The following is a 26270-nucleotide window of genomic DNA, read 5'->3' on the forward strand; positions in this document are numbered from 1 at the left end:
TAAAGTAGGAGTTCAGCATATGTTCCTAAAGCCATTAAAAACTATGTTTTTTTAAATGTTTGAGTAGATACTTCTAGAAAAACTCAAAAACCCCAAAAAGTATACAGTGAAAACTAAGCTTCCCTTGACCACCTAGCCACTCAGTTCACCTGCTCAGAAGCAACCATTGTCACTAGTTTTCTTATATATGTATCTTTACTGATGTTTTGTGAATATTAATTTTCATAAATTACAATGATCAAATTGATTACATTTATGCCAGACACTGTTCTAAGCACTTTACATAAATCACTTCACTCGATGTTCACACTAACCATATGATACGTATTTAACCCTGTGATAGTTCCTTTCATTAATAAATAAACTGAGGAACAGAGAGGTTAAGTAACTTGCCCAAGATTACATAGCTGAAGAACACAAGCTGGATTTCCATCCCAGGCAGTTTGGTTTCAAAACCTGTGCATTTATTAAGTCCATTATTTGCATACTTTGCGCATTGTCATCTCAAAATGTCATCTCAAAATGGCAACATTGCCAGAGATAAGAAACCCTGTGATATACTTTTATTTAAACTGTTCTGTATTTTTCTCAAATAAAAATATTCACAAATCAGAAATTCGATTGTACATATTTACCCTCTAATTTCTACAACATGAAAGAGTAGACAAAAGAAACCTAAAATTGACAATGTTAGATGACTTTGAGGATTCATAGATTCATAGAAACTTTGCTTTTTTGTAAAACCCCTAAAGATTTGGAGAATGGCAAAACTGAGAAGGCTCAAAGTTAGAACCATTTTTTGATTGATCTGGTAAGTTTGTCTGTTGCTTGGAGTGATAACAAATTAAAACACAGAACTGACTTTGCCTAATGAACTAAACATACCAGTAAACTTGAATGAATCAAAGTCCAGAGAAAATTGGGCTTCCCCCCATTCCCTTAGACGGGGAGGCCAGACTGGCCTGGCTGAGTCTCCTGTTCCTTCTGGAGCAATTAAAAAATGCTTTCAGGATGTTGCAGCTGAACATCTTGTTTGCTGGTTCAGCAGGGGTTGGAAAAACTACACTAGGCAAGAACTTGCATCAAGATCAGGACTGAAATACATTAATGTGGTGATTTAGCTAAAGAAATCTGATTACTGGACATCATGGAGTCTGGCAATATGGATTTTCTCAAGAGAGTGCTGAAGGATGCACAGATGATGGCACAAATCCTGAAGGATACGGGGATCACAGAATATGAGCCAAGAGTTATAAATCACTTTTTGGAGTTGGCCTTCTGATATGTGACCATAATTCTAGATGATGCAGGCGGTGCTAAGAAAGCTACTGTTGATGCAATTGATGATGTGCAATTGGCAATCCAGTGTTGCGCCGACCAATCTCTTAATTCCTTCTCTGGGAGATTTTTTTTTTTATTAATTAAAAAAAAATTAACTAACACAACATTTAGAAATCATTCCATTCTACATATGCAATCAGTAATTCTTAATATCATCACATAGATGTATGATCATCATTTCTTAGTACATTTGCATCGATTTAGAAAAAAATAGCAAGACAACAGAAAAAGAAATAAAATGATAATATAGAGAAAAAATGAAAATACAAAATACAAAAAATATATTAAAAAACAAAAAAAAACTATAGCTCAGATGCAGCTTCATTCAGTGTTTTAACATAATTACATTACAATTAGGTAGTATTGTGCTGTCCATTTTTGAGTTTTTATATCCAGTCCTGTTGCACAGTCTGTATCCCTTCAGCTCCAATTACCCATTATCTTACCCTGTTTCTAACTCCTGCTGGACTCTGTTACCAATGACATATTCCAAGTTTATTCTCTAATGTTGGTTCACATCAGTGGGACCATACAGTATTTGTCCTTTAGTTTTTGGCTAGTCTCACTCAGCATAATGTTCTCTAGGTCCATCCATGTTATTACATGCTTCATAAGTTTATTCTGTCTTAAAGCTGCATAATATTCCATCGTATGTATATACCACAGTTTGTTTAGCCACTCGTCTGTTGATGGACATTTTGACTGTTTCCATCTCTTTGCAATTGTAAATAATGCTGCTATAAACGTTGGCGTGCAAATGTCCGTTTGTGTCTTTGCCCTTAAGTCCTCTGAGTAGATACCTAGCAATGGTATTCCTGGGTCGTATGGCAATTCTATATTCAGCTTTTTGAGGAACCGCGAAACTGCCTTCTGCAGTGGTTGCACCATTTGACATTCCCACCAACAGTGGATAAGTGTCCCTCTTTCTCCACATCCTCTCTCTGGGAGATTTTTTATTAGATATTGCAAGGCAAAGAAATCAAACCCCTTTGCCATTGATCAAGCCATATTCAAGTCGTAGACTACCACCTGACAGACATTGCTTAATTGCTCCCAACTGTAAACTTAAGTCTTTCCCCTAAAAGCCATCTACCTCTGCAGGAGGAATAACAGTTCCCTGGTTAGTTGTGGGTTCAGTTACTAGCAGCCCTGTCATCCCCACACTATTCACACGAACCCCACAGAGTATGTTTCAACTGAAGGAGGGGCTCCAGTGCCCATCACAGGGCAAAGGTTTACAGTGCAGATGCCCAGTTCAACATCCTCAGTTGTAAAATGTCCCTTCCTGCAGCATCAGCAGTTCAGAATGTTCTAATTAGTCCATCATTAACTGGGCCCCTGAACATTCTTGGTACCACTAACATGGTGTCGCCGCAAAATACCGCCGGTGAATCAAATGCACTGAAAAGGAAACGTGAAGGTAATGATGATGACAATGGTGACTGGGATCTTTTGTTATCTAGTCTTGATACACGTAACATGCATACTTGGTCTTGAATCCATTGTACTTAAACATACATTTTTAAGAAAACTTAATTAGTATTTTTTTAAATTTTTAAATTTATTTGTGACACATAACCACATACAAACACAAACATTCTTACCATATGATCATTCCATTCTTGTTATATAATCAATAACTCACAATGTCATCACATAGTTGTATAATTTAATTAGTATTTAATGAGTAAATATGGTTCTCATAATTTTCAACTGAGATGTTGGATTTTCTTTAAAAGGATTAACAGTGTTTTTTTCATCAGCTTTTAAGTGTAAAAAATAAAGTTGTCATTCAACGAAAGGAAAAAAATGCTACCAGGACCGGACCATCTATGTAAAGAGAGTAACAATCACCTAAAGAATTTTATTTAGACCGTCCATTTTGTCTATGTTTTCTAAATAACAAAAGTAATACATGCTTGTGGTATTTCCAATAATGCTGAAGGATATAAAGTAAAAAGTAAACATTTCTCTCACATTGCCCAACTAATCATACTGTCAAAGATTAAGAATTTGGTGTATCTATTTTTTGATGTATTTGCAAATATATATATATATATATATATATATATATATATATATATATATAATGTATTTGTTATGAATACACATTTATATTTTCCACAACAATGAGCTCTAATTATCTAAAATGTATTTCCCTATCTCCATTTCACTATCCATCAGGCTACTGTGGATATTCTCCACGTCAGCTCAAACAAATCTAACTCATTATTTTTAAAGACCATATAGTAAGCCACGTATTTGGGTATGCCAAAATTTATTTAACTATTATACTATTGTTGGTCATTCTTGGGGGTTGAATCATGTCGCCCCCAAAAAGTATGTTCAGATCCCAAGCCCTGGTCCTGTGGGTATGAATCCATTAGTAAACAGCACCTCTGAAGATGTTATTAGTTAAGTTGTGCCCAAATTGAATGGGGGTGGGCCTTACCATATGGCTGAAGTTTTTAAAAGAAACAGAAATTGGGCACGGAGAGAGATAACTCACGGGGAGAAGTCAAAAGCTGGAAGTCAACAGAACCCAGAGGGAAAAGGAGAAGACATCATCATGTGCATTGCCATGTGATGGAGAAGTTAAGGACCAAGATCATGGGCAGCCAACCCCAGAATGCCACAGTCTTTGGGGAGAAAACATTGCTTTGCTGGCCCCTTGATTTTGGACATCTCCTAGCCTCAAAACCATGCGCCAATAAATTCTCATTGGTTAGGCCAACCCATTGTATGGTATTTGTTTTAGTAGCTAGGAAACTGATACAGTCCTTAGATCATCTCCAATTTTTACAATTTTTACTATTACAGATTATGCAGCAAAGAGTAACCTTATATAAATGTGTTTATACACTTGTGAAATTATCTCTGAAGTATAGATTCCTAGAAGTGGATTTGCTAAGGCGAAAGTTATATGCATTTGAAATGTGAAACATATAATCAGTGTATAAGACTGCCTATTTTCCCACAGCCTATGGAAAATACTAGAAAGAATTGCAAATTACTAATGATATGGACACAAATAATTACGGTGGTGTAACAGGTGAATTATTATACAGACATCAACAAATGGATTATTATATAGCTATTGAAATGTGAAGTATGAAGGAAGTTTTACAGCATGAAAATGTGTATAACAATATTTAGGGTAAAACAGAGTGCTTTCTATGTAAAACTATGTGTCTATAGGGAATAGAAATGAAAGGATACATGAAACAATGAAAACAGTTTGGATAGTGAAAGTGGAGAAATTTTTTTTCCTTTTTTGTTTTCTGGTATTATTATTACATTGTTTGTATAATAAAAATTGTAGCAGTTTGTTCTAGTTTACTAGCTGCTGGAATGCAATATACCAGAAATGGAATGGTTCTTAAAAGGGGAATTTAATAAGTTGCAAGTTTACAGTTCTAAGGCTGAGAAAATGTCCCAGTTACAAGTCTATAGAAATGTCCAATCAAAGGTATCCAGGGAAAGATTCCTTGGTTCAAGAAGGCTGATGAAGTTCATGGTTCCTCTCTCATCTGAGAAGGCACATGGCGAACACAGTCATGGTTTCTCTCCCGACTGGAAGGGCACATGGCGAACACGGCGTCATCTGCTAGATTTCTCTCCTGGCTTCCTGTTTCATGAAGCTCCCCGGGAGGCGTTTTCCTTCTTCATCTCCAAAGGTCACTGGTTTGTGGGCTCTCTTGACTATGTCATTCTTCTCTGGCTCTCTCTGAATCACTCATTCTCCAAACTGTTTCCTCTTTCATAGGACTCCAGAAACTTCTCAAGACCCACCCAATTGGGTGGAGACATGTCGTCATCTAATCCAGTTTAACAACCACTCTTGATTAAATCACATCTCCAGGGAGATAATCTGATTACAGTTTCAAACATACAGTATTGAATAGGGATTATTCTACCTTTATGAAATGGGATTTTGATTAAAACATGGCATTTCTAGGGGACATATATCCTTTCAAACCAACACACATTTGAATAATTAATAAAAAAAAATCAATACAAAAATAAATTATCAGTTTTTTTGGCCAGCCTCAATCAAGCTTTGATTTGATATTTCTCTCTTCAAATGGACAAGACAAAATATATATGTGTACATGTTTTTGGGACTGGGTGGGGTGCCTCATAAAAGAGCGTCCTTCTTTTATAGACAATCCCCTAATGCTGAAAACAATTCACTGGCACATTTCATTGTTTGTGAAAACTGCTGATATGGTGTCAACCTAATAAACTCAGCATGGTCTCTTTTTTTTTATTTTGTAAGTGACTCAGTTTCATTTTTATTTTTTTACGAATACAATTCTAATCTTAAACATTTTATTATATAATATGTCCATTGTATTGCATCTTATTTTGAGTTGAGCTTTTAAAACACCAACAAAAATGATCAAGAATTTACTCTGAAACTTTTTACAACAATGAGGGAAGAGATAGTCTAAGCAGATTACCCCACAGAAACCCAAATTATGTCCAGCAGAAAACACTGCTAAACAATAGGAGTGGTTGCATAATCTAGGCAGGACTGCTTTATCTGGGTATTTCCATTCCTCTTTTCTTTAAAAAGATTCCAAAAAAGACCACCCTGCTTGTCAGTATGTTATCCATGCATCTCTCAGTCATCCCCTCCTAAGGAACCAAGGCAGGTACAAATCGACTCACACTGAGCCAGGCAGGGTTCCTTCACCTTCTCTGCCTCAAATTCATCAATAAATCAAATCAGCATGGTCTCTTGAATTTGGACAAATGTTCATTTGTTTAAATTTCCCTTATGCCTGAGACAGTCATAAAAAGTATCTTTCACTCAATAATTTTTTCTGCTATAAATGGCACTTTCAAGTTTTAATGAGAAGCCCAAATGTCCCAAAGATGATATAATAGTAGAATTATGATAAGAAATGTCTGTGCCCATCCTGAAGTGGGTTTTGAAGATTGGAGAGAATTTGTCCTGTTACAGAGGAGACTGGTCCAGGCATTCATGAGTGGCCTGACCCCAAAGGCGAAAGTGCATGTGCCCGGGAGTGGGCTGGGTTCTGATGGCGCCATCTAATTTGAGCAAAAGGTGCCTGTTGTGAGGTAGTGAAAAATAAGTTTAGGAGAGGAGACAGAGGGCAGGAAAGAGATAAGGTGTTGAAAGCCAGGCTAAAGAGTTTGTATTGAATGCGTTGTTAGGTTGCTTGAAATAACTAGACATTGTGGGGGTCTCAGTCAGGAAAGGAGAAAAAACAAATGGTGGTTGCTTTACCCAATTCTAGGAATAGGGGTAAGAAGGGCATGCACAAAAAACAAAATGATATTTTGTCTTATTGCTTTACATCGTTTTGAGACACAATGTGTGCTTTATTACAATCTCCATATAATATTAAAATAATACATGGGATTTTCTTTGTTTATCCAATGCAATCATGATTAAAAATTGTTGTGAAACACAGAATACAAGCCATATATTACTACTTTTCAGTGATCTATATGCTGATATATATTTCATTGCTAAATCAAGCAGTGTCCCACGATTATGTTTCCTTTTTATTCCTCGAGTTAATGATTATGTCAATTATTCCTTTCCTATTTTTCTATATACCTTTTGTTAATTCTTCCTACGTGCTTCAGCAACCTCTCAAAGTAAGTTTTCACATGCTCCAATACTTATCAGAAAATCCATGAGTTTCATTTTAAATTTATTTACAGAAACCTTAGCTCTCCTGCCCCAATCTTGACTGGTTACTTTCTAGACCCATTTTATCTAGCACTCTGGCACTCTTGTTATTATCCTGGGAAATCCCTTGTCTCTCTTCTCCATTTGATCCCTGTTCCTGGAATCATTCCTCTTTACTGGCTTTCTCCCTGTTGGTTTGAGGCATTGCATGCCTAAAACTGGCTAAGAATCTGCCGAGTACTCTCAGGGTCATTCAGTTTCTGCAGAGAAAGATGCTCAAGTCTTGTGCCTGAGGTTTATATATGTCTGGCTATAGGTGTTTGGGGGCCTGGACAGGGAAAGAGTGGGAGGCAGGGGGGAAGGCATAGCTGGGAGATCTCTCTGAGTTTCCTTATTGTGAAAGCAAATAGCATGCAATGGGCTGGCTTAAACAATGGGAATTTATGGCTCACGGTTTTGAGGTTAGGAGAAGCACAAAACTAGATGTCATCAAGGAGATGCTTTCTCCCTTGACCGCTAGCATTCTGGGGCCGGCTGCTGGTGGTCCTTGGTCCTTGGTTCCTCTGGCACAGGACAATACACATGGTGGCCTCTCCCTTCTCTTCTGGATGCCATTGACTTTCAGCTTCTAGCTGTTCCCTCTTTGGTTCTTTCAATTCCTCTAGAATTGCAGTTCTCAGGAAATTTATTTAGTTATTGTAACATCTCTACGTAGTTATGTTTCTAGAGGACACAGTGACAGCTGCAAAGCTACCAAAGTGAAACCAAGTAACAGTGGGTTATTAATTCTTTTTTTTTTTTTAACTTTTTTTATTAATTAAAAAAAATTAAGAAACAAAACATTTACAAATCATTCCATTCTACATATATAATAAGTAATTCTTAATATCATCACATAGTTGCATATTCATCATTTCTTAGTACATTTGCATCGATTTAGAAAAAGAAATAAAAAGACAACAGAAAAGAAATAAAATGATAATAGAGAAAAAAAAAAACTATACATACCATACCCCTTACCCCTCGCTTTCATTTACCACTATTTCAAACTGAATTTATTTTAACATTTGTTCCCCCTATTATTTATTTTTAATCCATATGTTCTACTCTTCTGTTGATATAGTAACTAAAAGGAGCATCAGATATAAGGTTTTCACACTCACAGAGTCTCATTGTGAAAGCTATATCATTGTTCAATCATCATCAAGAAACATGGCTACTGGAACACAGCTCCACACCTTCAGGCAGTTCCCTCCAGCCTCTCCACTACATCTTGAACAACAAGGTGATATCTACTTAATGCATAAGAATAACCTCCAGGATAACCTCTCAACTCTGTTTGGAATCTCTCAGCCATTGACACTTTGTCTCATTTTACTCTTCCCCCTTTTGGTCAAGAAGATTCTCTCAGTCTCTTGATGTTAATTCTCAGCTCATTCTAGGGTTTTTCTCAATCCCTTGATGCTGAGTCTCAGCTTATTCCAGGATCTCTGTCCCACATTGCCAGGAAGGTCCACACCCCTGGGAGTCATGTCCCACGCAGAGAGGGTGAGGGTGGTGAGACTGATCATCATATTGGCTGGAGAGAGAGGCCACATCTGATCAACAAAAGAGGCTCTCTTGGGGGTGACTCTTAGGCCTAAATTTTAAGTAGACTTGACCTATCCTTTGTGGGGTTAAGTTTCATGTGAACAAACCCCAAGACTGGGAGCTCAGCCTATAGCTTTGGTTGTCCACACTGCTTGTGAGAATATCAAGAATTCAACTTGGGGAAGTTGAATTTCTCCCCACTCTCACCATTCCCCAAAGGGGGCTTGCAAATACTTTTCCAGTCACTGATCAAATCATTCTGGGATTCATCGGGGGATCACTCTGGACAAACCAATAAAATCTCATGTGCTACCTGAGATTCCAAGTACTTATGACATTCAATCAAACTATCTACATGAGTTATATTAGGAAATGCTCTAGTCAAAATCTAAATTTTGTAACAAATAAACATTTTTTGCTTTAGTGTCACACATAATGTGACATTTTAAAGTATTAGTTATCATCTATTTTCAGCACCCTGCAATAATGACAATCCTTTGTTCTTCCTCATGCAAAAACATTTTTAAAATTTGTACATTGTACATTTCACTATTATTATACACTCTAGGCATTCCTAGATTATACCATCTCGATCTTTACCATCTAACTTTCTTTCTGATTTCATTTATGTCCCCAGCCCTCCTTCCTCTATCATTCTCACACGCAGCTTCATTCAGTGTTTTAACATAATTACATTACAGTTAAGTAGTATTGTGTTGTCCGTTTCTGGGTTTTTGTATCCAGTCCTGTTGCACAGTCCATATCCCTTCAGCTCCAATTACCCACTATCTTACCCTATTTCTATCTCCTGATGGTCTCTGTTACCAACTAAATATTTCAAGTTTATTCACTAATGTCAGTTCATATCAGTGAGAACATACAGTATTTGTTCTTTAGTTTTTGGCTAGTCGCACTCAGCATAATGTTCTCTAGGTCCATCCATGTTGTTACATGCTTCATGAGTTTATTCTGTCTTAGAGCTGCATAATATTCCATCATATGTATATACCACAGTTTGTTTAGCCACTCGTCTGTTGATGGACATTTTGGCTGTTTCCATCTCCTTGCAGGTGTAAACAATGCTGCTATAAACATTGGTGTGCAAATGTCCATTTGTATCTTTGCCCTTAAGTCTTCTGAGCAGATACCTAGCAATGGTATTGCTGGGTCATATGAAAATTCTATATTCAGCTTTTTGAGGAACCGCCAAACTGCCTTCCACAGTGGTTGCACCATTTGACATTCCCACCAACAGTGGATAAGTGTGCCTCTTTCTCCACATCCTCTCCAGCACTTGTCATTTTCTGTTTTGTTGATAATGGCCATTCTGGTAGGTGTGAGATGATATCTCATTGTGGTTTTGATTTGCATTTCTCTAATGGCCAGGGACATTGAGCATCTCTTCATGTGCCTTTTGGCCATTTGAATTTCCTCTTCTGAGAGGTGTCTGTTCAAGTCTTTTTCCCATTTTGTAATTGGGTTGGCTGTCTTTTTGTTGTTGAGTTGAACAATCTCTTTATAAATTCTGGATACTAGACCTTTATCTGATATGTCGTTTCCAAATATTGTCTCCCATTGTGTAGGCTGTCTTTCTACTTTCTTGATGAAGTTCTTTGATGCACAGAAGTGTTTAATTTTGAGGAGCTCCCATTTCTTTCTTTCTTTCTTCAGTGCTCTTGCTTTAGGTGTAAGGTCCAGAAAACCGCCTCCAGTTATAAGATTCATAAGATATCTCCCTACATTTTCCTCTAACTGTTTTATGGTCTTAGACCTAATGTTTAGATTTTTGATCCATTTTGAGTTAACTTTTGTATAGGGTGTGAGATATGGGTTCTCTTTCATTCTTTTGCATATGGATATCCAGTTCTCTAGGCACCATTTATTGAAGAGACTGTTCTGTCCCAGGTGAGTTAGCGTGACTGCCTTATCAAAGATCAAATGTCCATAGATGAGAAGGTCTATATCTGAGCACTCTATTCGATTCCATTGGTCAATGTATCTATCTTTATGCCAGTACCATGCTGTTTTGACCACTGTGGCTTCATAATATGCCTTAAAGTCAGGCAGCGTGAGACCTCCAGCTTCGTTTTTTTTCCTCAAGATACTTTTAGCAATTCGGGGCACCCTGCCCTTCCAGATAAATTTGCATATTGGTTTTTCTATTTCTGAAAAGTAAGTTGTTGTGATTTTGATTGGTATTGCATTGAATCTGTAAATTAATTTAGGTAGAATTGACATCTTAACTATATTTAGTCTTCCAATCCATGAACACGGTATGCCCTTCCATCTATTTAGGTCTTCTGTGATTTCTTTTAACAGTTTTTTGTAGTTTTCTTTGTATAGGTCTTTTGTCTCTTTAGTTAAATTTATTCCTAAGTATTTTATTCTTTTAGTTGCAATTGTAAATGGAATTCGTTTCTTGATTTCCCCCTCAGCTTGTTCATTGCTAGTGTATAGGAACACTACAGATTTTTGAATGTTGATCTTGTAACCTGCCACTTTGCTGTACTCGTTTATTAGCTCTAGTAGTTTTGCTGTGGATTTTTCAGGGTTTTTGACGTATGGTATCATATCATCTGCAAACAGTGATAGTTTTACTTCTTCCTTTCCAATTCTGATGCCTTGTATTTCTTTTTCTTGTCTCATTGCTCTGGCTAGAACTTCCAACACAATGTTGAATAATAGTGGTGATAGTGGACATCCTTGTCTTGTTCCTGATCTTAGGGGGAAAGTTTTCAATTTTTCCCCATTGAGGATGATATTAGCTGTGGGTTTTTCATATATTCCCTTTATCATTTTAAGGAAGTTCCCTTGTATTCCTATCCTTTGAAGTGTTTTCAACAGGAAAGGATGTTGAATCTTGTCAAATGCCTTCTCTGCATCAATTGAGATGATCATGTGATTTTTCTGCTTTGATTTGTTGATATGGTGTATTACATTAATTGATTTTCTTATGTTGAACCATCCTTGCATACCTGGGATGAATCCTACTTGGTCATGATGTATAATTCTTTTAATGTGTTGCTGGATTTGATTTGCTAGAATTTTGTTGAGGATTTTTGCATCTATATTCATTAGAGAGATTGGTCTGTAGTTTTCTTTTTTTGTAATATCTTTGCCTGGTTTTGGTATGAGGGTGATGTTGGCTTCATAGAATGAATTAGGTAGCTTTCCCTCCACTTCAATTTTTTTGAAGAGTTTGAGCAGGGTTGGTACTAATTCTTTCTGGAATGTTTCGTAGAATTCACATGTGAAGCCGTCTGGTCCTGGACTTTTCTTTTTGGGAAGCTTTTGAATGACTGATTCAATTTCTTTACTTGTGATTGGTTTGTTGAGGTCATCTATTTCTTCTTGAGTCAAAGTTAGTTGTTCATGCCTTTCTAGGAACTTGTCCATTTCATCTACATTGTTGTATTTACTAGCATAAAAGTGTTCATAGTATCCTGTTATTACCTCCTTTATTTCTGTGGGGTCAGTGGTTATGTCTCCTCTTCCATTTCTAATCCTATTTATTTCATCCTCTCTCTTCTTCTTTTTGTCAATCTTGCTAAGGGCCCATCAATCTTATTGATTTTCTCATAGAACCAACTTCTGGTCATATTGATTTTCTCTATTGTTTTTGTGTTCTCAATTTCATTTATTTCTGCTCTAATCTTTGTTATTTCTTTGCTTTTACTTGCTTTGGGGTTAGTTTGCTGTTCTTTCTCCAGTTCTTCCAAGTGGACAGTTAATTCCCGAATTTTTGCCCTGTCTTGTTTTTTGATATAGGCATTTAGGGCAATAAATTTCCCTCTTAGTACTGTCTTTGCTGCGTCCCTTTAGGTTTTGATATGTTGTATTTTCATTTTCTTTCGCCTCGAGATATTTACTAATTTCTCTTGTAATTTCTTCCTTGACCCACTGGTTGTTTAAGAGTGTATTGTTGAGCCTCCACGTATTTGTGAATTTTCTGGCACTCTGCCTATTATTGATTTCCAACTTCATTCCTTTATGATCTGAGAAAGTGTTGTGTATGATTTCAATCTTTTTAAATTTGTTGAGACTTGCTTTGTGGCCCAGCATATGGTCTATCTTTGAGAATGATCCATGAGCACTTGAGAAAAAGGTGTATCCTGCTGTTGTGGGGTTTAATGTCCTATAAATGTCTGTTAAGTCTAGCTCATTTATTGTAATATTCAAATTCTCTGTTTCTTTATTGATCCTCTGTCTAGATGTTCTGTCCATTGATGAGAGTGGGGAATTGAAATCTCCAACTATTATGGTATTTGTGTCTATTTCCCTTTTCAGTGATTGCAGTGTATTCCTCATGTATTTTGGGGCATTCTGATTCGGTGCATAAATATTTATGATTGTTATGTCTTCTTGTTGAATTGTTCCTTTTATTAGTAGATAGCATCCTTCTTTGTCTCCTTTAGCTGTTTTACTGTTGAAGTCCAATTTGTTGGATATTAGTATAGCTACTCCAGCTCTTTTCTGGTTGTTATTTGCATGAAATATCTTTTCCCAACCTTTTACTTTCAACCTATGTTTATCTTTGGGTCTAAGATGTGTTTCCTGTAGACAGCATATAGAAGGATCCTGTTTTTTAATCCATTCTGCCAGTCTATGTCTTTTGATTGGGGAATTCAGTCTATTAACATTTAGTGTCATTACTGTTTGGGTAATACTTTCCTCTACCATTTTGCCTTTTGTATTATATATATCATATCTGATTTTCCTTCTTTCTACACTTTTCTCCATGCCTCTCTCTTCTGTCTTTTTGTATCTGACTCTAGTGCTTCCTTTAGTATTTCTTGCAGAGCTGGTCTCTTGGTCACAAATTCTCGCAGTGACTTTTTGTCTGAAAATGTTTTAATTTCTCCCTCATTTTTAAAGGACAATTTTGCTGGATATAGAATTCTTGGTTGGCAGTTTTTCTCTTTTAGTAATTTAAATATATCATCCCACTGTCTTCTCACCTCCATGGTTTCTGCTGAGAAATCTACACATAGTCTTATTGGGTTTCCCTTAGTATGTGATGGATTGCTTTCCTCTTGCTGCTTTCAAGATCCTCTCTTTCTCTTTGACCTCTGACATTCTAACTAGTAAGTGTCTTGGAGTATGTCTATTTGGATCTATTCTCTTTGGGGTGCGCTGCAGTTCTTGGATTTGTAATTTTAGGTTTTTCATAAGAGCTGGGAAATTTTCAGTGATAATTTCTTCCATTAGTTTTTCTCCTCCTTTTCCCTTCTCTTCTCCTTCCAGGACACCCACAACATGTATATTTGTGCGATTCACATTGTCCTTGAGTTCCCTGATACCCTGTTCAAATTTTTCCATTCTTTTCCCTATAGTTTCTGTTTCTTTTTGGATTTCAGATGTTCCATCCTCCAGTTCACTAATTCTAACCTCTGTCTCTTGAAATCTACCATTGTATGTTTCCATTGTTTTTTCATCTCTTTACTGTATCTTTCATTCCCATAAGTTCTGTGATTTGTTTTTTCAGACTTTCCATTTCTTCTTTTTGCTCATTCCTTGCCTTCTTCATGTCCTCCCTCAATTCATTGATTTGGTTTTTGATGAGGTTTTCCATTTCTGTTTGTATATTCAGAATTAGTTGTCTCAGCTCCTGTATCTCATTTGAACTATTGGTTTATTCCTTTGACTGGGCCATATCTTCAGTTTTTCTGGTGTGATTTGTTATTTTTTGCTGGTGTCTGGACATTTAATTACCTTAATTAGTTTATTCTGGAGATTGCTTTCACTTATCTTACCTAGGGTTTTCTTGATAGATGAGTTTGTTGTCTATCTGTTCATTGACCTTCAGTTCAGCTTGTTCTGGGCTCTAGCTTAAGTTTTGTTTAACAGAGGGTAATTTTTCAGTTCTTGTTTTCTTGTTTCTTGTCCTGCTTGTAAGGTGCCTTTTCCCTCCCCACACTTAGGAGGGTCTACTTAGGTATTACAGACTCCAGCTGGTTTTTCCCGGACTAAGCTGGCCTCCTTTTGGGGGGAAGGAATCACCTGCGTCAGTTTTCCCTGAGTGTGAGACCCAGCAGGTTGAAAGACTTTCCTGTGAAGTCTCTGGGCTCTGTTTTTCTTATCCTGCCCAGTATGTGGTGCTTCTCTGTCTGCGTGTCCCACCAGCAAAAGATGTTGTGGTTCCTTTAACTTTGGAAGGCTCTCCCTGCTGGGGACATGGTGGAGACAGAGGAAAGTTTGTAGGCTGGTTTTAATGGCTTCAAATTGCCAAGCCCTGGGGTCTTAATTCCTTGAGAGAGGGATTCCACCTGAGTTGTGTTTTACCCCTCCCATGGGTAAGGTTCAGGTGGGAGACAGCCCTGAAAGCAGCCTGTTTCTGTGTATGTGTGGGGCAGTTGCAGCCTGTGTAATCCCGCCACTGAATCCAGAGGCAGCCACGCCTCCGTAGAAACAGCCACAGAAGGCTCCGTTTTGTCCCCTTTCCTCTTTTTCGGTTAGCCCAATAGGCGACCTCCACCTTGACCAGTTTTGCCTGAGCTGGGGGCCTAATTTTAGTAGTCAGAATTTGTTTATTAATGCCACTATTGGTGTTTGGTTGGACTCAGTCCCTGCTACTGTTAGAGACTCTTTCCTTTCCCTCCGGGAAGCCGCCTGTGGGGGAGGGGCGCTGGGTGCCAGCCGCTGCGGCTTAGGGAACTGCGCGCGGCTTCGGGAACTCCCTGTTCTGGAGACTCACAGCCGGTTCAGCTGGTCCAGACTGGGGTATGCTGTGTGTCCAGTCACTGTTGTGGCTCCGGGAGCTGTTCTGTACTGTTTCTGGTTATTCAGTAGTTGCTCTGGGAGGACGAACTAAAATGCACGCACATTACTAAGCTGCCATCTTGGCGCTCATCTTTGTCACGTTATTAATTCTTGTACTACAGCTGAAAGAATTTTATAGTTCTTTAAAATCAGTAACTTTAGTAGTAAGCCTACCTTCTCTGGAACTGACTGTGCATTTAGTATAAGAAGCAAGGAAAGGAAAAATGATATATAACACAGTAGTAATTAATAAGTATCATATTGATATAACATAATGTAATGATAAATTGTTAATATATAATATAAATGATTGATATTTAAAAAATTAAACACTAAAGCAAGTTACCAAGAGCATTTCTCATGCCAATATAGCAGTTCTTTGGTAGTATTTCTAATATCTTATGGCCACAGATTGTCTCTGTATTTTATCTACATTGAAAAAAATTTGAGGTGTGAGATGCCAAACAATTGATGTGATTTATTTTATTTTTTTCACAAAGCTGTTTTAGTGATCATCAAATATGATACTGTTCATATTTTCTGAGTTTAGTTTCATGCATGATGGATAAATCAGCTCTATGTATATACTCATTTATTCCTATAAAACCATTAGTACCTGAAAAATTAAATTTTTAATCAATCGTGGATTGGCTTTTAACAGCTCCTCTATTATATCTCTTGAACAGCAAAGCTAGCAAAGTGCTTTGAACAAAGTGTTTGCTCAATACTTAGTTCTTGATTTTTTTTTTTCAACTTGTTTAGGGCTTTTGGTGTATAAAAAAATAGGTAAACTATAAGGGATAGTGTTACAGACTAGGTGTACATTTTTTATTTGATTCCCCCGAAAGGTACTGGAAAGTCATTATTCTGTTAGGCCTGCTTTTATATACAGTGTCTTGGAAATCTACCATATCATCAGCTCACTTCATATCCTCTACATCCTCTGAACAGCATAACCTTTCCTAAATTTATAGGTAAGAGAATGCCTACTTCCCAGGCAGGATTGCCTCATGACTTATATCAGACTCATTCTTAGCAGCCCTTTCTGCTTCATTGACCTTCTAGACTATTCAAATATCTGCTCTTTTTCAAGTCTTACTTCCAGACTGTAGAGTACAGCCAGGAAAAAATTAACCAAAGCTCATAGGCTCTCTAACAGTTTGATGATATACAACTTTAGTTCAGTTTTACTCCCTGGCTAACTTACCAGGGGTCCATAAAGAATATTCCAAACTGTTATCACTATTATCAAGACTACCACCTCCTCTCCTCTTATCTCTAACTTATCAGAGGAAATAACAAACAGCAAGAAGGGCTACCACGTAATGAGCACTTACTGCTGTCACTTTACAATAAAATTGCATAGTAGATTTCTATTCTCTTTTTGTAGGCAAGGACACTGAACCTCAGAGAAGAAAAGAAACATACTCAAGGACATCCAGCTCATGAGTGGCAGTTAAAAAATTTGACTCATCTGATTCTTGCCTCTTTATTTTTTTTCTCTTTGTTTCTCCCCTTATTAGTTTTTAAAATATAATATTTGATGTGTACAAAAATATGTAATGTATATATAATCATTAAAGCTAAATAATGAAATTGACTTCCATGAACCTATCCCCTTATTTAAAAACTAGAACATCATCAGAGAAGCTGCATTTACCTGTGTGCCCCTCCCCTCTTCCTGCCTCTGGCCTCCCCTTATTCCCCGGGGTCACCATTGTTTTGAGGTTTGCATTTATCAGTCCTAGCTATTTTTAACTTTTTATTTAAAAATAATTTAAAACACAGAAAGCTTATAAGAATGCACAAAGTCCTACAATCTTTCACCAGATTCAACACTTATTATCATTTTACCTACATTTCTTTTCTCATTCTCTTTGTCCCTACATGTTGTTGTTGTTATTTCTGAACAACTTGAGCATAAGTTGCATATACCATCCTTCTTTATATCTAAATGTTTTAGTGTGTATTTTTGTAAGAACAAAGATACTCAATTACAAAAATCAGAAAATTTAACATTGAAACATTATTATACCTAATCCACAATCCATTTTCAAGTTTCACCAGTTGTACCAATAAAACGTCCTTTATAGCCAGCCATCCAATCCCACACTTCCATGCCCTTCCCTCACCCCCAGGACAAATAACCCAGGATCACATATTATGTTTACTTGCCATGTTTCTTCAATCTCCATTAATCTGGAACAGTTTCTTGGTTTCTCTTTGTGTTTCCTGACTTTGAAATTTTTAAGGAGTCTGGCCAATTATTTTACAGAATGTTCTTCAGTTTGTGTGTGTCTGATGTCTCTTCATGATTAGATTTAGCTTATGCATTTTTAGCAGGTATTTAATATAAGTAATATGTTCTTTTCAGTACAACACCTAGAGAAGACTAAAATGTCATTATTGGTAATGTCAATTTTACTTACTTGGTGTCATGGTCAGGTTCATGTGTCAACTAGGCCAGGTGGCCGTACCTGTTTGTCTTGCTGGGCAAGTGCTGGCTTGTCTTTGCTATGAGGACATTTCATATAATTAAATCATGATCACATTGGCTACATCCACAGCTAATTCCATTTGTAATCAGCCAAGGGGAGTGTCTTCTTTAATGAGTGATGCTTAATCTAATCACTGGAAGCCTTTTAAGGAGGATTCAGAAGAGACAGGCTCTCTTCCTGCTTCAGCTGGCGAGCCTCTCCTGTGGAGTTCATTCAGACCCTCCATCAGAATCATCAGCTTCACAGCCTGCCCTATGGATTTTGGACTCTACGTTCCCAAGATTACATGAGACACTTTTATAAATTTTATATTGATGAGTAGTTCCTGTTGATTCTGTTTCTCTAGAGAACCCTAATTAATACAACTTGGTACTAGAAGTGGTTCTTAAGAAACAGAATCTTGAAAATGGGTTTTAATGAATACTTTTCTACTCTTACTGGACTCAAAGGCACTAAGGACTTTGATTCCCATAATCAGAATGACACTGCCAATTCTTGGAGTGAGTTGGCAAAAGAGATAGTCAAAACGTCATCATTTGATTCTTAATGCTTTGCTTGTACGAAGCCAGGCTCTGGGGGACAATGTTTTTGACACCTTTACGGGGTTTTGTGTATAATGAAGGGATAGAGATGTCGGCTGGTTGTTGTATATAGATACACTGTTCGCATTAATGAATGACAGGGATGGGCTTCAGCTTCAAATGAGGAGCTTAAGCACTGTCTGACATGTGTAAACATTTCTATGAGCGTCCTGAAGGAAAATCTTATTTCCTGTAGCCACAGACTTGAGATCTCCAAAAATCAGACTCACAACCTAAACTGAAATCTCAGTCTCACATGGTCTCTGTTGAAAAAGTGAGGACATTGATTGGAAAGGATTGGGACCCTGAAAAATGGGATGGCGACATATGGATTGGATTGATAATGATGTCGGGGGCAAGGTTGAAATCCAAGTCTTCTCTAGATGACCCTGTAATAGTCTGCCCTGAGGACATAGGTTCCCTACCTCCAGCCTGCCCTGAGGAGTTGGCCACCCAAACTCCAGCTGAAGGATTAGCTCTAGAGTGATTAATCCTGTTTCACTAGATGAAGCTGCAAATGAATGCCCTGAAGCAAATGGCTTGGAAGATACTTCTAATTCTTTTCATGACCCACCCCCACCACCCTTCATTTCTCCCAGACCTATACCTAGGCTAAAGTCCCAACAGGCCCCTAAAAGTGAGGTACAAAATATGATACATGAGGAGGTGTGTTATACTCCAAAAGAACTTTATGAATTTACCAATTTATATAGACAGAAATCAGGGGAATATGTGTGGCAATGGATTTTAAGTGTGTGGGATAATGATGGTAAGAATATAAGGATGGATCAGGCTAAATTTATTGATATGGGTCCACTAAGCAGAGATTCTGTGTTCAATGTTATAGCTCAAGGGGTTAGAAAAGGCATTAACAGTTTGTTTGAATGGTTGGCTGAAACATGGATCAAAAGGTGGCCAACATTACCTGAGGTTGAAATGCCAGAACTGCCCTGGTATAATATAGATGAGGGGATCAGAGGCTTAGAGAGATTGAAATGTTAAAGTGGATTTATCATGCAAAGCCTGCTCTTACACCCCAGGAACATCGAGAGGATGGACCTTTTACCAGAACAGTGAGGAATAAATTTGTGAGACTAGCACCATCATCCCTGAAGAGCTCTGTGGTTGCACTTCTCTGTAGGTAAGATATTACTGTGGAACTGCTGTTACTGAACTGGAATCCTTAAACACAATGGGGGTGACAGGATCCCGAGTTGGCAGAAGCCAGGTGGCATCACTTAATCGCCGACACAGGGTAGATATGGCTATTATAATAGACAGCAAACTCAAAGCAGGAGTCAAAATAATTTGACTTGCAGAGATTTATGGGGTTGGTTGGAAAAAAATAGGGTACCTAGAAATACAATAGATGGGCAGTCTACTAAATTCTCGTTTGAGCTGTATAAACAAGAGTTCTAGGTCAAGTGAACAGAAGTCTAACCTGAATTACAAAAACAGAGAGTCACAGCCCCCTAATCAATTTCCAGACTTGAGACAGTTTACAGACCCAGAGCCTCTTGAAGGAAGGGAAGGCCAGGTCCCTTTGGGGGAGAACCCTGTTACCCTGCCACAAATTTATACTGTTAATCTTCCTCCAAGCCTTCTCCAGGGAGACTGACAGCCTTTTACCAGGGTAACTGTGCATTGGGGAAAAGGAAACAATCAGATATTTTGGGGATTATTAGACACTGGTTCAGAAATGACATTAATTCCAGGGGACCCAAAACGTTACTCTGGTCCACCAGTGAGAGTGGGGGCTTATGGAGGCCAGGTGATTGATGGAGTTTTAGCTCAGGTCCATCTCACAGTGGGTCCAGTAGGGCCCTGGACCCATTCTGTAGTTATTTCCCCTGTTCTGGAAAGTATAATTGGAATAGACATATTGAGCAACTGGTAGAATCCCCACATTGGCTCTCTAATTTGTGCATGAGGGCTATTATGGTGGGGAAGGCCAAGTGGAAGCCACTAGATCTTCCCCTACCTTGCAAAATAGTAAATCAGAAGCAATACCAGATTCCTGGAGGGATTACAGAGATTACTGCCACTCTTAAGGACTTGAAGGATGCAGGGGTGCTGATTCCCACCACATCAACTCTCCTGTTGGGCCTGTGCAGAAAATAGATGGGTCTTGGAGGATGACAGTGGATTATTGTAAGCTCAACCAGGTGGTAACTCCAATTGCAGCTGCTGTTCCAGATGTGGTATCATTGCTTGGGCAAATTAATACATACCCTGGTACCTGGTATGCAGCTATTGATCTGGCAAATGCTTTTTTCTCAATAGCTCTTAGTAAGGACCACCAGAAACAGTTTACTTTCAGCTGGCAAGGTCAGCAATATACTTTCACTGTCTTACCTCAGGGATATATCAACTCTCCAACCCTTTGTCGTAATCTTGCCCATAGGGAACTTGATCGTTTCTCCCTTCCACAAGACATCACAGTGGTCCATTATATTGATAATATCATGTTGATTGGAGCTAGTGTGCAAGAGGTAGCAACTACTCTAGACTTACTGGTAAGGCATTTTTGTGTCAGAGGATGGGAGATATATCCAACAAAAGTACAGGGGCCTTCCAACTCAGTGAAATTTCTAGCTTTCCAGTGGTGTGGGGCATTTTGAGATATCCCTTCTAAGGTGAAGGATAAGTTGCTGCATCTGGACCCTCCTATGACCAAATAAGAGGCATAATGCCTAGTTGGTCTCTTTGGATTTTGGCAACAACATATTCCTCATTTGAGTGTGCTACTCTGGCCCATTTATCAAGTGACTAGAAAAGCTGCTAATTTTGAGCAGGAACCTGAACAAGAGGAGACTCTGCAACAGGTCCAGGTTGTGGTACAATCTGCTCTGCCACTTGGACCAAATGATTCAGCAGATCCAATGGTGCTGGAAGTGTCAGTGGCAAACAGAGATGCTGTTTGAAGCCTTTGGCAGGCCCCTATAGAAAAATAACAATGCAAACCCTTAGGAGTTTGGAGCAAAGCCTTACCATCTGTTGCAGATAACTACTCTCCTTTTGAGAAACAGCTTTTGGCCTGCTACTGGGCCTTAGTAGAGACTGAACGCTTAACTTGGGCCACCAAGCTGCCATGAGAGCTGAGTTGCCTATCATGAGCTGGGTGTTGTCTGACCCACCAAGCCATAAAGTTGGGTGTGCACAGCAGCACTCCATCATAAAATGGAAATGGTATATATGAGATAGGGTAGAGAAAATCCTGAAGGCACAAGTAAGTTACATGAGGTAGTTGCCCAAATGCCCATGGTCCCCACTCCTGCCACATTACCTTCTCTTTCCCAGACCAGAGCTATGGCCTCCTGAGGAGTTCCTTACAGTGAATTGACTGAAGAAGAGAAAACTCGGGCCTGGTGTATAGATGGTTCAGCATGACATGCAGGTACCACCCAAAAGTGGACAGCTGCAGCATTACAACCCCTTTCTGGGGTGTCCTTGAAGGACAGTGGTGGGGGCAATCCTTCCAGTGGGCAGAACTTCAAGCAGTGTACTGGGTTGTTCATTTTGCTTGGAAGGAGAAGTGGCCAGAGGTGCATTTGTATACTGACTCATAGGCTGTTGCTAATGGTTAGGCTGGATGGTCAGGGACTTGGAAAGACCATAATTGGAAAATTGGTGACAAAGAGGTCTGGGGAAGAGGTATGTGGATAGACCTCTCTGAGTGGGCTAAAAACATGAAGATATTTGTGTCCCATGTGAGTGCACATCAGAGGGTGACTTCAGCAGAGGAAGGTTTTAATAATCAAGTGGATAAGATGACCCGTTCTGTAGTTACCAGTCAGCTTCTTTCCCCAGCAGCTCCTGTCATTGCCCAATGGGCTTATGAACAAAGAGGTCATGGTGGTAGGGATGGAGGTTGTGCATGGGTTCAGCAACATGGACTTCCACTCACCAAGGCTGAACTGGCTACAGCCACTGATGAGTGCCCAATCTGCCAGCAGCAAAGACCCACACTCAGTTCCCGATATGACAACATTCCCAGAGTTGATCAGCCAGCTACATGGTGGCAGGTTGATTACATTGGACCACTCCCTTCATGGTAGGGGCAGTGATTTGTTCCAACCGGAATAGACACATATTCTGAATATGGGTTTGCTTTCCCTGCATGCAACGCTTCCGCCAAAACTACTATCTGTGGGTTTACAGAATGCCTTATCCATCGTCATGGTATTCCACATAGCATTGCTTCTGATCAAGGAATACACTTCACAGAAAATGAAGTGAGGGAATGGGTACATGCTCATGGAATTCTCTGGTCCTACCATGTTCCCCATCATCCAGAAGCAGCTGGATTGATAGAACAGTGGAATGGCCTTTTGGAAACTTAATTATGGGGCTAACTAGGTGGCAATACCTTGAAGAGCTGGAGTAATATTCTCCAGGAAGCTGTGTATGCTCTGAATCAGTGTCCACTGTATGCTGCTGTTCTCCCATCTCCATCCATGGGTACAGGAACCAAGGGGTGGAAATGGGAGTGGTACCACTCACTATTGCCCCTAATGATCCACTAGGAAAATTTTTCCCCTGTCCCTGAGACACTGAGCCCTGCTGGTCTACAGGTTTTAGTTCCAAAAGGGGGAGTGCTTCCACCAGGAGAAACAACAGTGATTCCATTTAACTGGAATCTAAGGCTGCCACCTGGTCACTTTGGGCTACTCATGCCCCTGGATCAACAAGCCAAGAAGGGATTACATTACTGGCTGGGGTGACTGATCCTGACTATCAGGGGGTATTCGGACTGCAACTACACAATGGCAGCAAAGAAGAGTTTTCCTGGAAGATAGGAGATCCCCTAGGGCATCTTTTAGTACTACTATGCCCTGTGATTAAGATCAATGGAAAACTGCAACAACCCAATACAGGCAGGATACCAATGGCTCTGAAACTTCAGGAATGAAGGTTTGGGTCACCCCATCAGGCAAAGAACCATGGCCAGCTGAAGTGCTTGCTGAGGGTAAAGGGAACATGGAATGGGTAGTGAAAGAAGGTAATGATAAATATGAACTAAGACCACATGTTCAGTTACAGAAATGAGGATTGTAATGCAGTTTTGTTCATGTTATACTATTTAAGTTGTAAGAGATCAAATTTAAGAATGGTTATTACCCAAGGACTTGCAGTCTATTCTTGTTTAAAGTGTTTCTGGTTATATGCACGACAAGTATTGTTAGGTGAGAGGAAAATGTTTCTTTTATTGTTTTCTATTTAGAAATTAGGTATGGTTTAAGGTGATGATTATAACTGTCAAGTTGACAAGGGGTAGACTGTCATAGTCAGGTTCACATGTCAACTTGGCTAGGTGCTGGTACCTGTTTGGTTGGGCAAGTTGCTGGCCTGTCTTTTACTATGAGGACATTTCACAGAATTAAATCATGATCATGTCAGCTACATTCACAGCTGATTCCATTTGTAATCAGCCAAGGGTAGTGTCTTCTTTAATGAGTGATGCTTAATCTAATCATTGGAAGCCTTTTAAGGAGGATTCAGAAGAGACAAGCTCTCTTCCTGCTTCCACTGGTGAGCCTCTCCAGTGGAGTTCCTCCAGACCCTCCATCGCAGTCATCAGCTTCACAGCCTACCCTGCAGATTTTGGACACTACATTCCCAAAGTTATGTGAGACACTTTTATAAGTTTTATATTTACAAACAGTTCCTGTTCATTCTGTTCTCTAGAGAACCCTGACTAATACACTTGCTTAAGGTGATTTCTTCCAAGTTTATCCATTCTGAAAGCATTATTTTCCCTTTTGTAATTAATAAGTAATTTGTGGAGAGATCATTTTAGACCATGCTATCATCCTTTTCCTCATCAAGTTTCAACCCAACAGTTTAGGCATCCATTGATAATGCTTGTTTGAATTAATTATTACTATTATGGTTGCCAAATGGTGATTTTCTAATTCAATCATTCCTTCTACATGTATTAGTTGAGATTCTACTGTAAGGCAAACTCGATTCTTCTGCCCTATTTACTTGTTTATTATCAGTAGGAATTAATCTAATTGTTTGATCTCAGTATGCACAACTTTCTTCAATGATCAGCATTACTACCTACGTTCTTGGTTCTTTCTGGACTCTCTTTTGTTCCATTGGTCATTTGGCTTTTCTCTCCACCAGAATAACTATCTTAATCAGTATGGCTTTATTAGTTTCAATGTCTGTTTGGCCAAATTCTTTCTTTTTATTGATATGTGCCTTGAATATTTTGCTTTTCCATATAAATTACAGAATCAGCTTGTCATGTTTCACAAAAACTTATGTTTATCTTTTGATTGGAATTACATTAATTCTGTAGGTCAATTTGGGTTAAAATTGACTTTTTAAAAAAATTGAGCCTTCCTTTCCGTGAACCAAACATATTTTCCCCATTAGTTTAAATCCTCTGTTTTTTCTTCTCTAAAAATTTTAATATTTAAAATAATCATAACCCCTTGGAGTGTCTTTTAATGAATTTTTATACATCTTGTATTAGATTGAGCCTTAGATATCTTATTTTCTAAGCTGTTTAAATGGAATCTTCTTTTTTTAAAATTTTTATTGGAGAAGTTGAGGGTTTATGAAATAATCATGTGTAAAATGTTGGATTCCCATATGCCACTCTACTATTAACACCTTGCATTGGTGTGGCACATTGTTATAATTGATGAAAGCACATTTTAATCATTGTTTTATCAACTATAGCCCCTGGTTCAACTTAGGTTTCACTGATTGTGCTATACAGTTCCATGGATTTTGGAATCTCTTTTTAAATTGTGTTTTCCAAGTTATATTATGTAGGTGATATGTGTTTTAGAAATGTTTTCTAAGTACTTGCGTTTTATAGAAATGTAACAATTTTGCATATTGACCTTATTATTTCTAATTAGTTAGCTTTTGGATTTTTTATATTGACTGTATATTATTTGGGAAATAGTGAAATCTTTTACCTTTCTTTCCAATCTTTTGTTTCTTATTTATTTTTCTTGTCTTTCAGTGTGAGATTAATGCAATCAGCAGTTGAGCCTGCACATGTGTTATTCACTGTCCATAACCATCCTGGTCCCCACTACAGTTTGGCACCATCTGGTGGTGATTGCCCATTCCAGCTTAGGTATGGTTGGGATTCAGGGTCTATAGTTGACTGGACTTCAGAACAGCATCAACAATTCTGGGAAATTCCTGGCTAGATGGCACCAGTTTTATTGGCTCAGTTCAGGAATATTGAGCTGGGAGATTACTGAGCAAGCAAGATTCAAACTCTTCTTTCCCTCTAGGTTTTGTGCCACTTCCCAGTCTATCCCTCTCCTCTATGCTGCGCCTTATTCCACCCCATAATTTCAAAAAATAAGAATTTTATCCAACTCCCAACTCCCTCTTCCACCTGGGGTGTTGAGGAGTGGATGGGGAACAATTATCCACTCCATGGTTTCAGAATTCATATATCCTGAGTGTATTTTCACAATGACGTGCTCTATTTATGCATTTCTTTATATATTTTCTCTCCCTCTCCAGTATAACCTAAACTCCAAAAGGTCAAGGATTCTTACCTGTTTTATCCACACCAATCATAACTATGAGTAGAAGAGTTCCTAGCACACCGACAATCATAAATATTTATTTAATAAATGAGTAAAGGAATATTGAGAACTTTCATAATATGGTAGATTTGCCAATTTTTCCCAGTAGTTCTACCAATTATTGCTTTACATTTTTTGAAGTCCTTTTATTAGATGCATACAATTTTTAATGCAATTTTATTGAGATATATTATTATTGTTATTTTTAAAACAACATACAAACATGAACATTCTTAACATATGAACATTCCACACTTGGTGT

General features: G+C 38.3%; 1 pseudogene; it reads left to right on the plus strand.

The window, feature by feature from the left end:
- Positions 1 to 1147: 1147 nt before the first annotated feature.
- LOC143668587 (transcription initiation factor TFIID subunit 9-like) overlaps positions 1148 to 26270 on the plus strand; it is a 45319-nt pseudogene continuing 20196 nt past the window's right edge.

This window comes from Tamandua tetradactyla, chromosome 24 (assembly GCF_023851605.1).
Source record: "Tamandua tetradactyla isolate mTamTet1 chromosome 24, mTamTet1.pri, whole genome shotgun sequence".
NCBI lineage: Eukaryota > Metazoa > Chordata > Mammalia > Pilosa > Myrmecophagidae > Tamandua > Tamandua tetradactyla.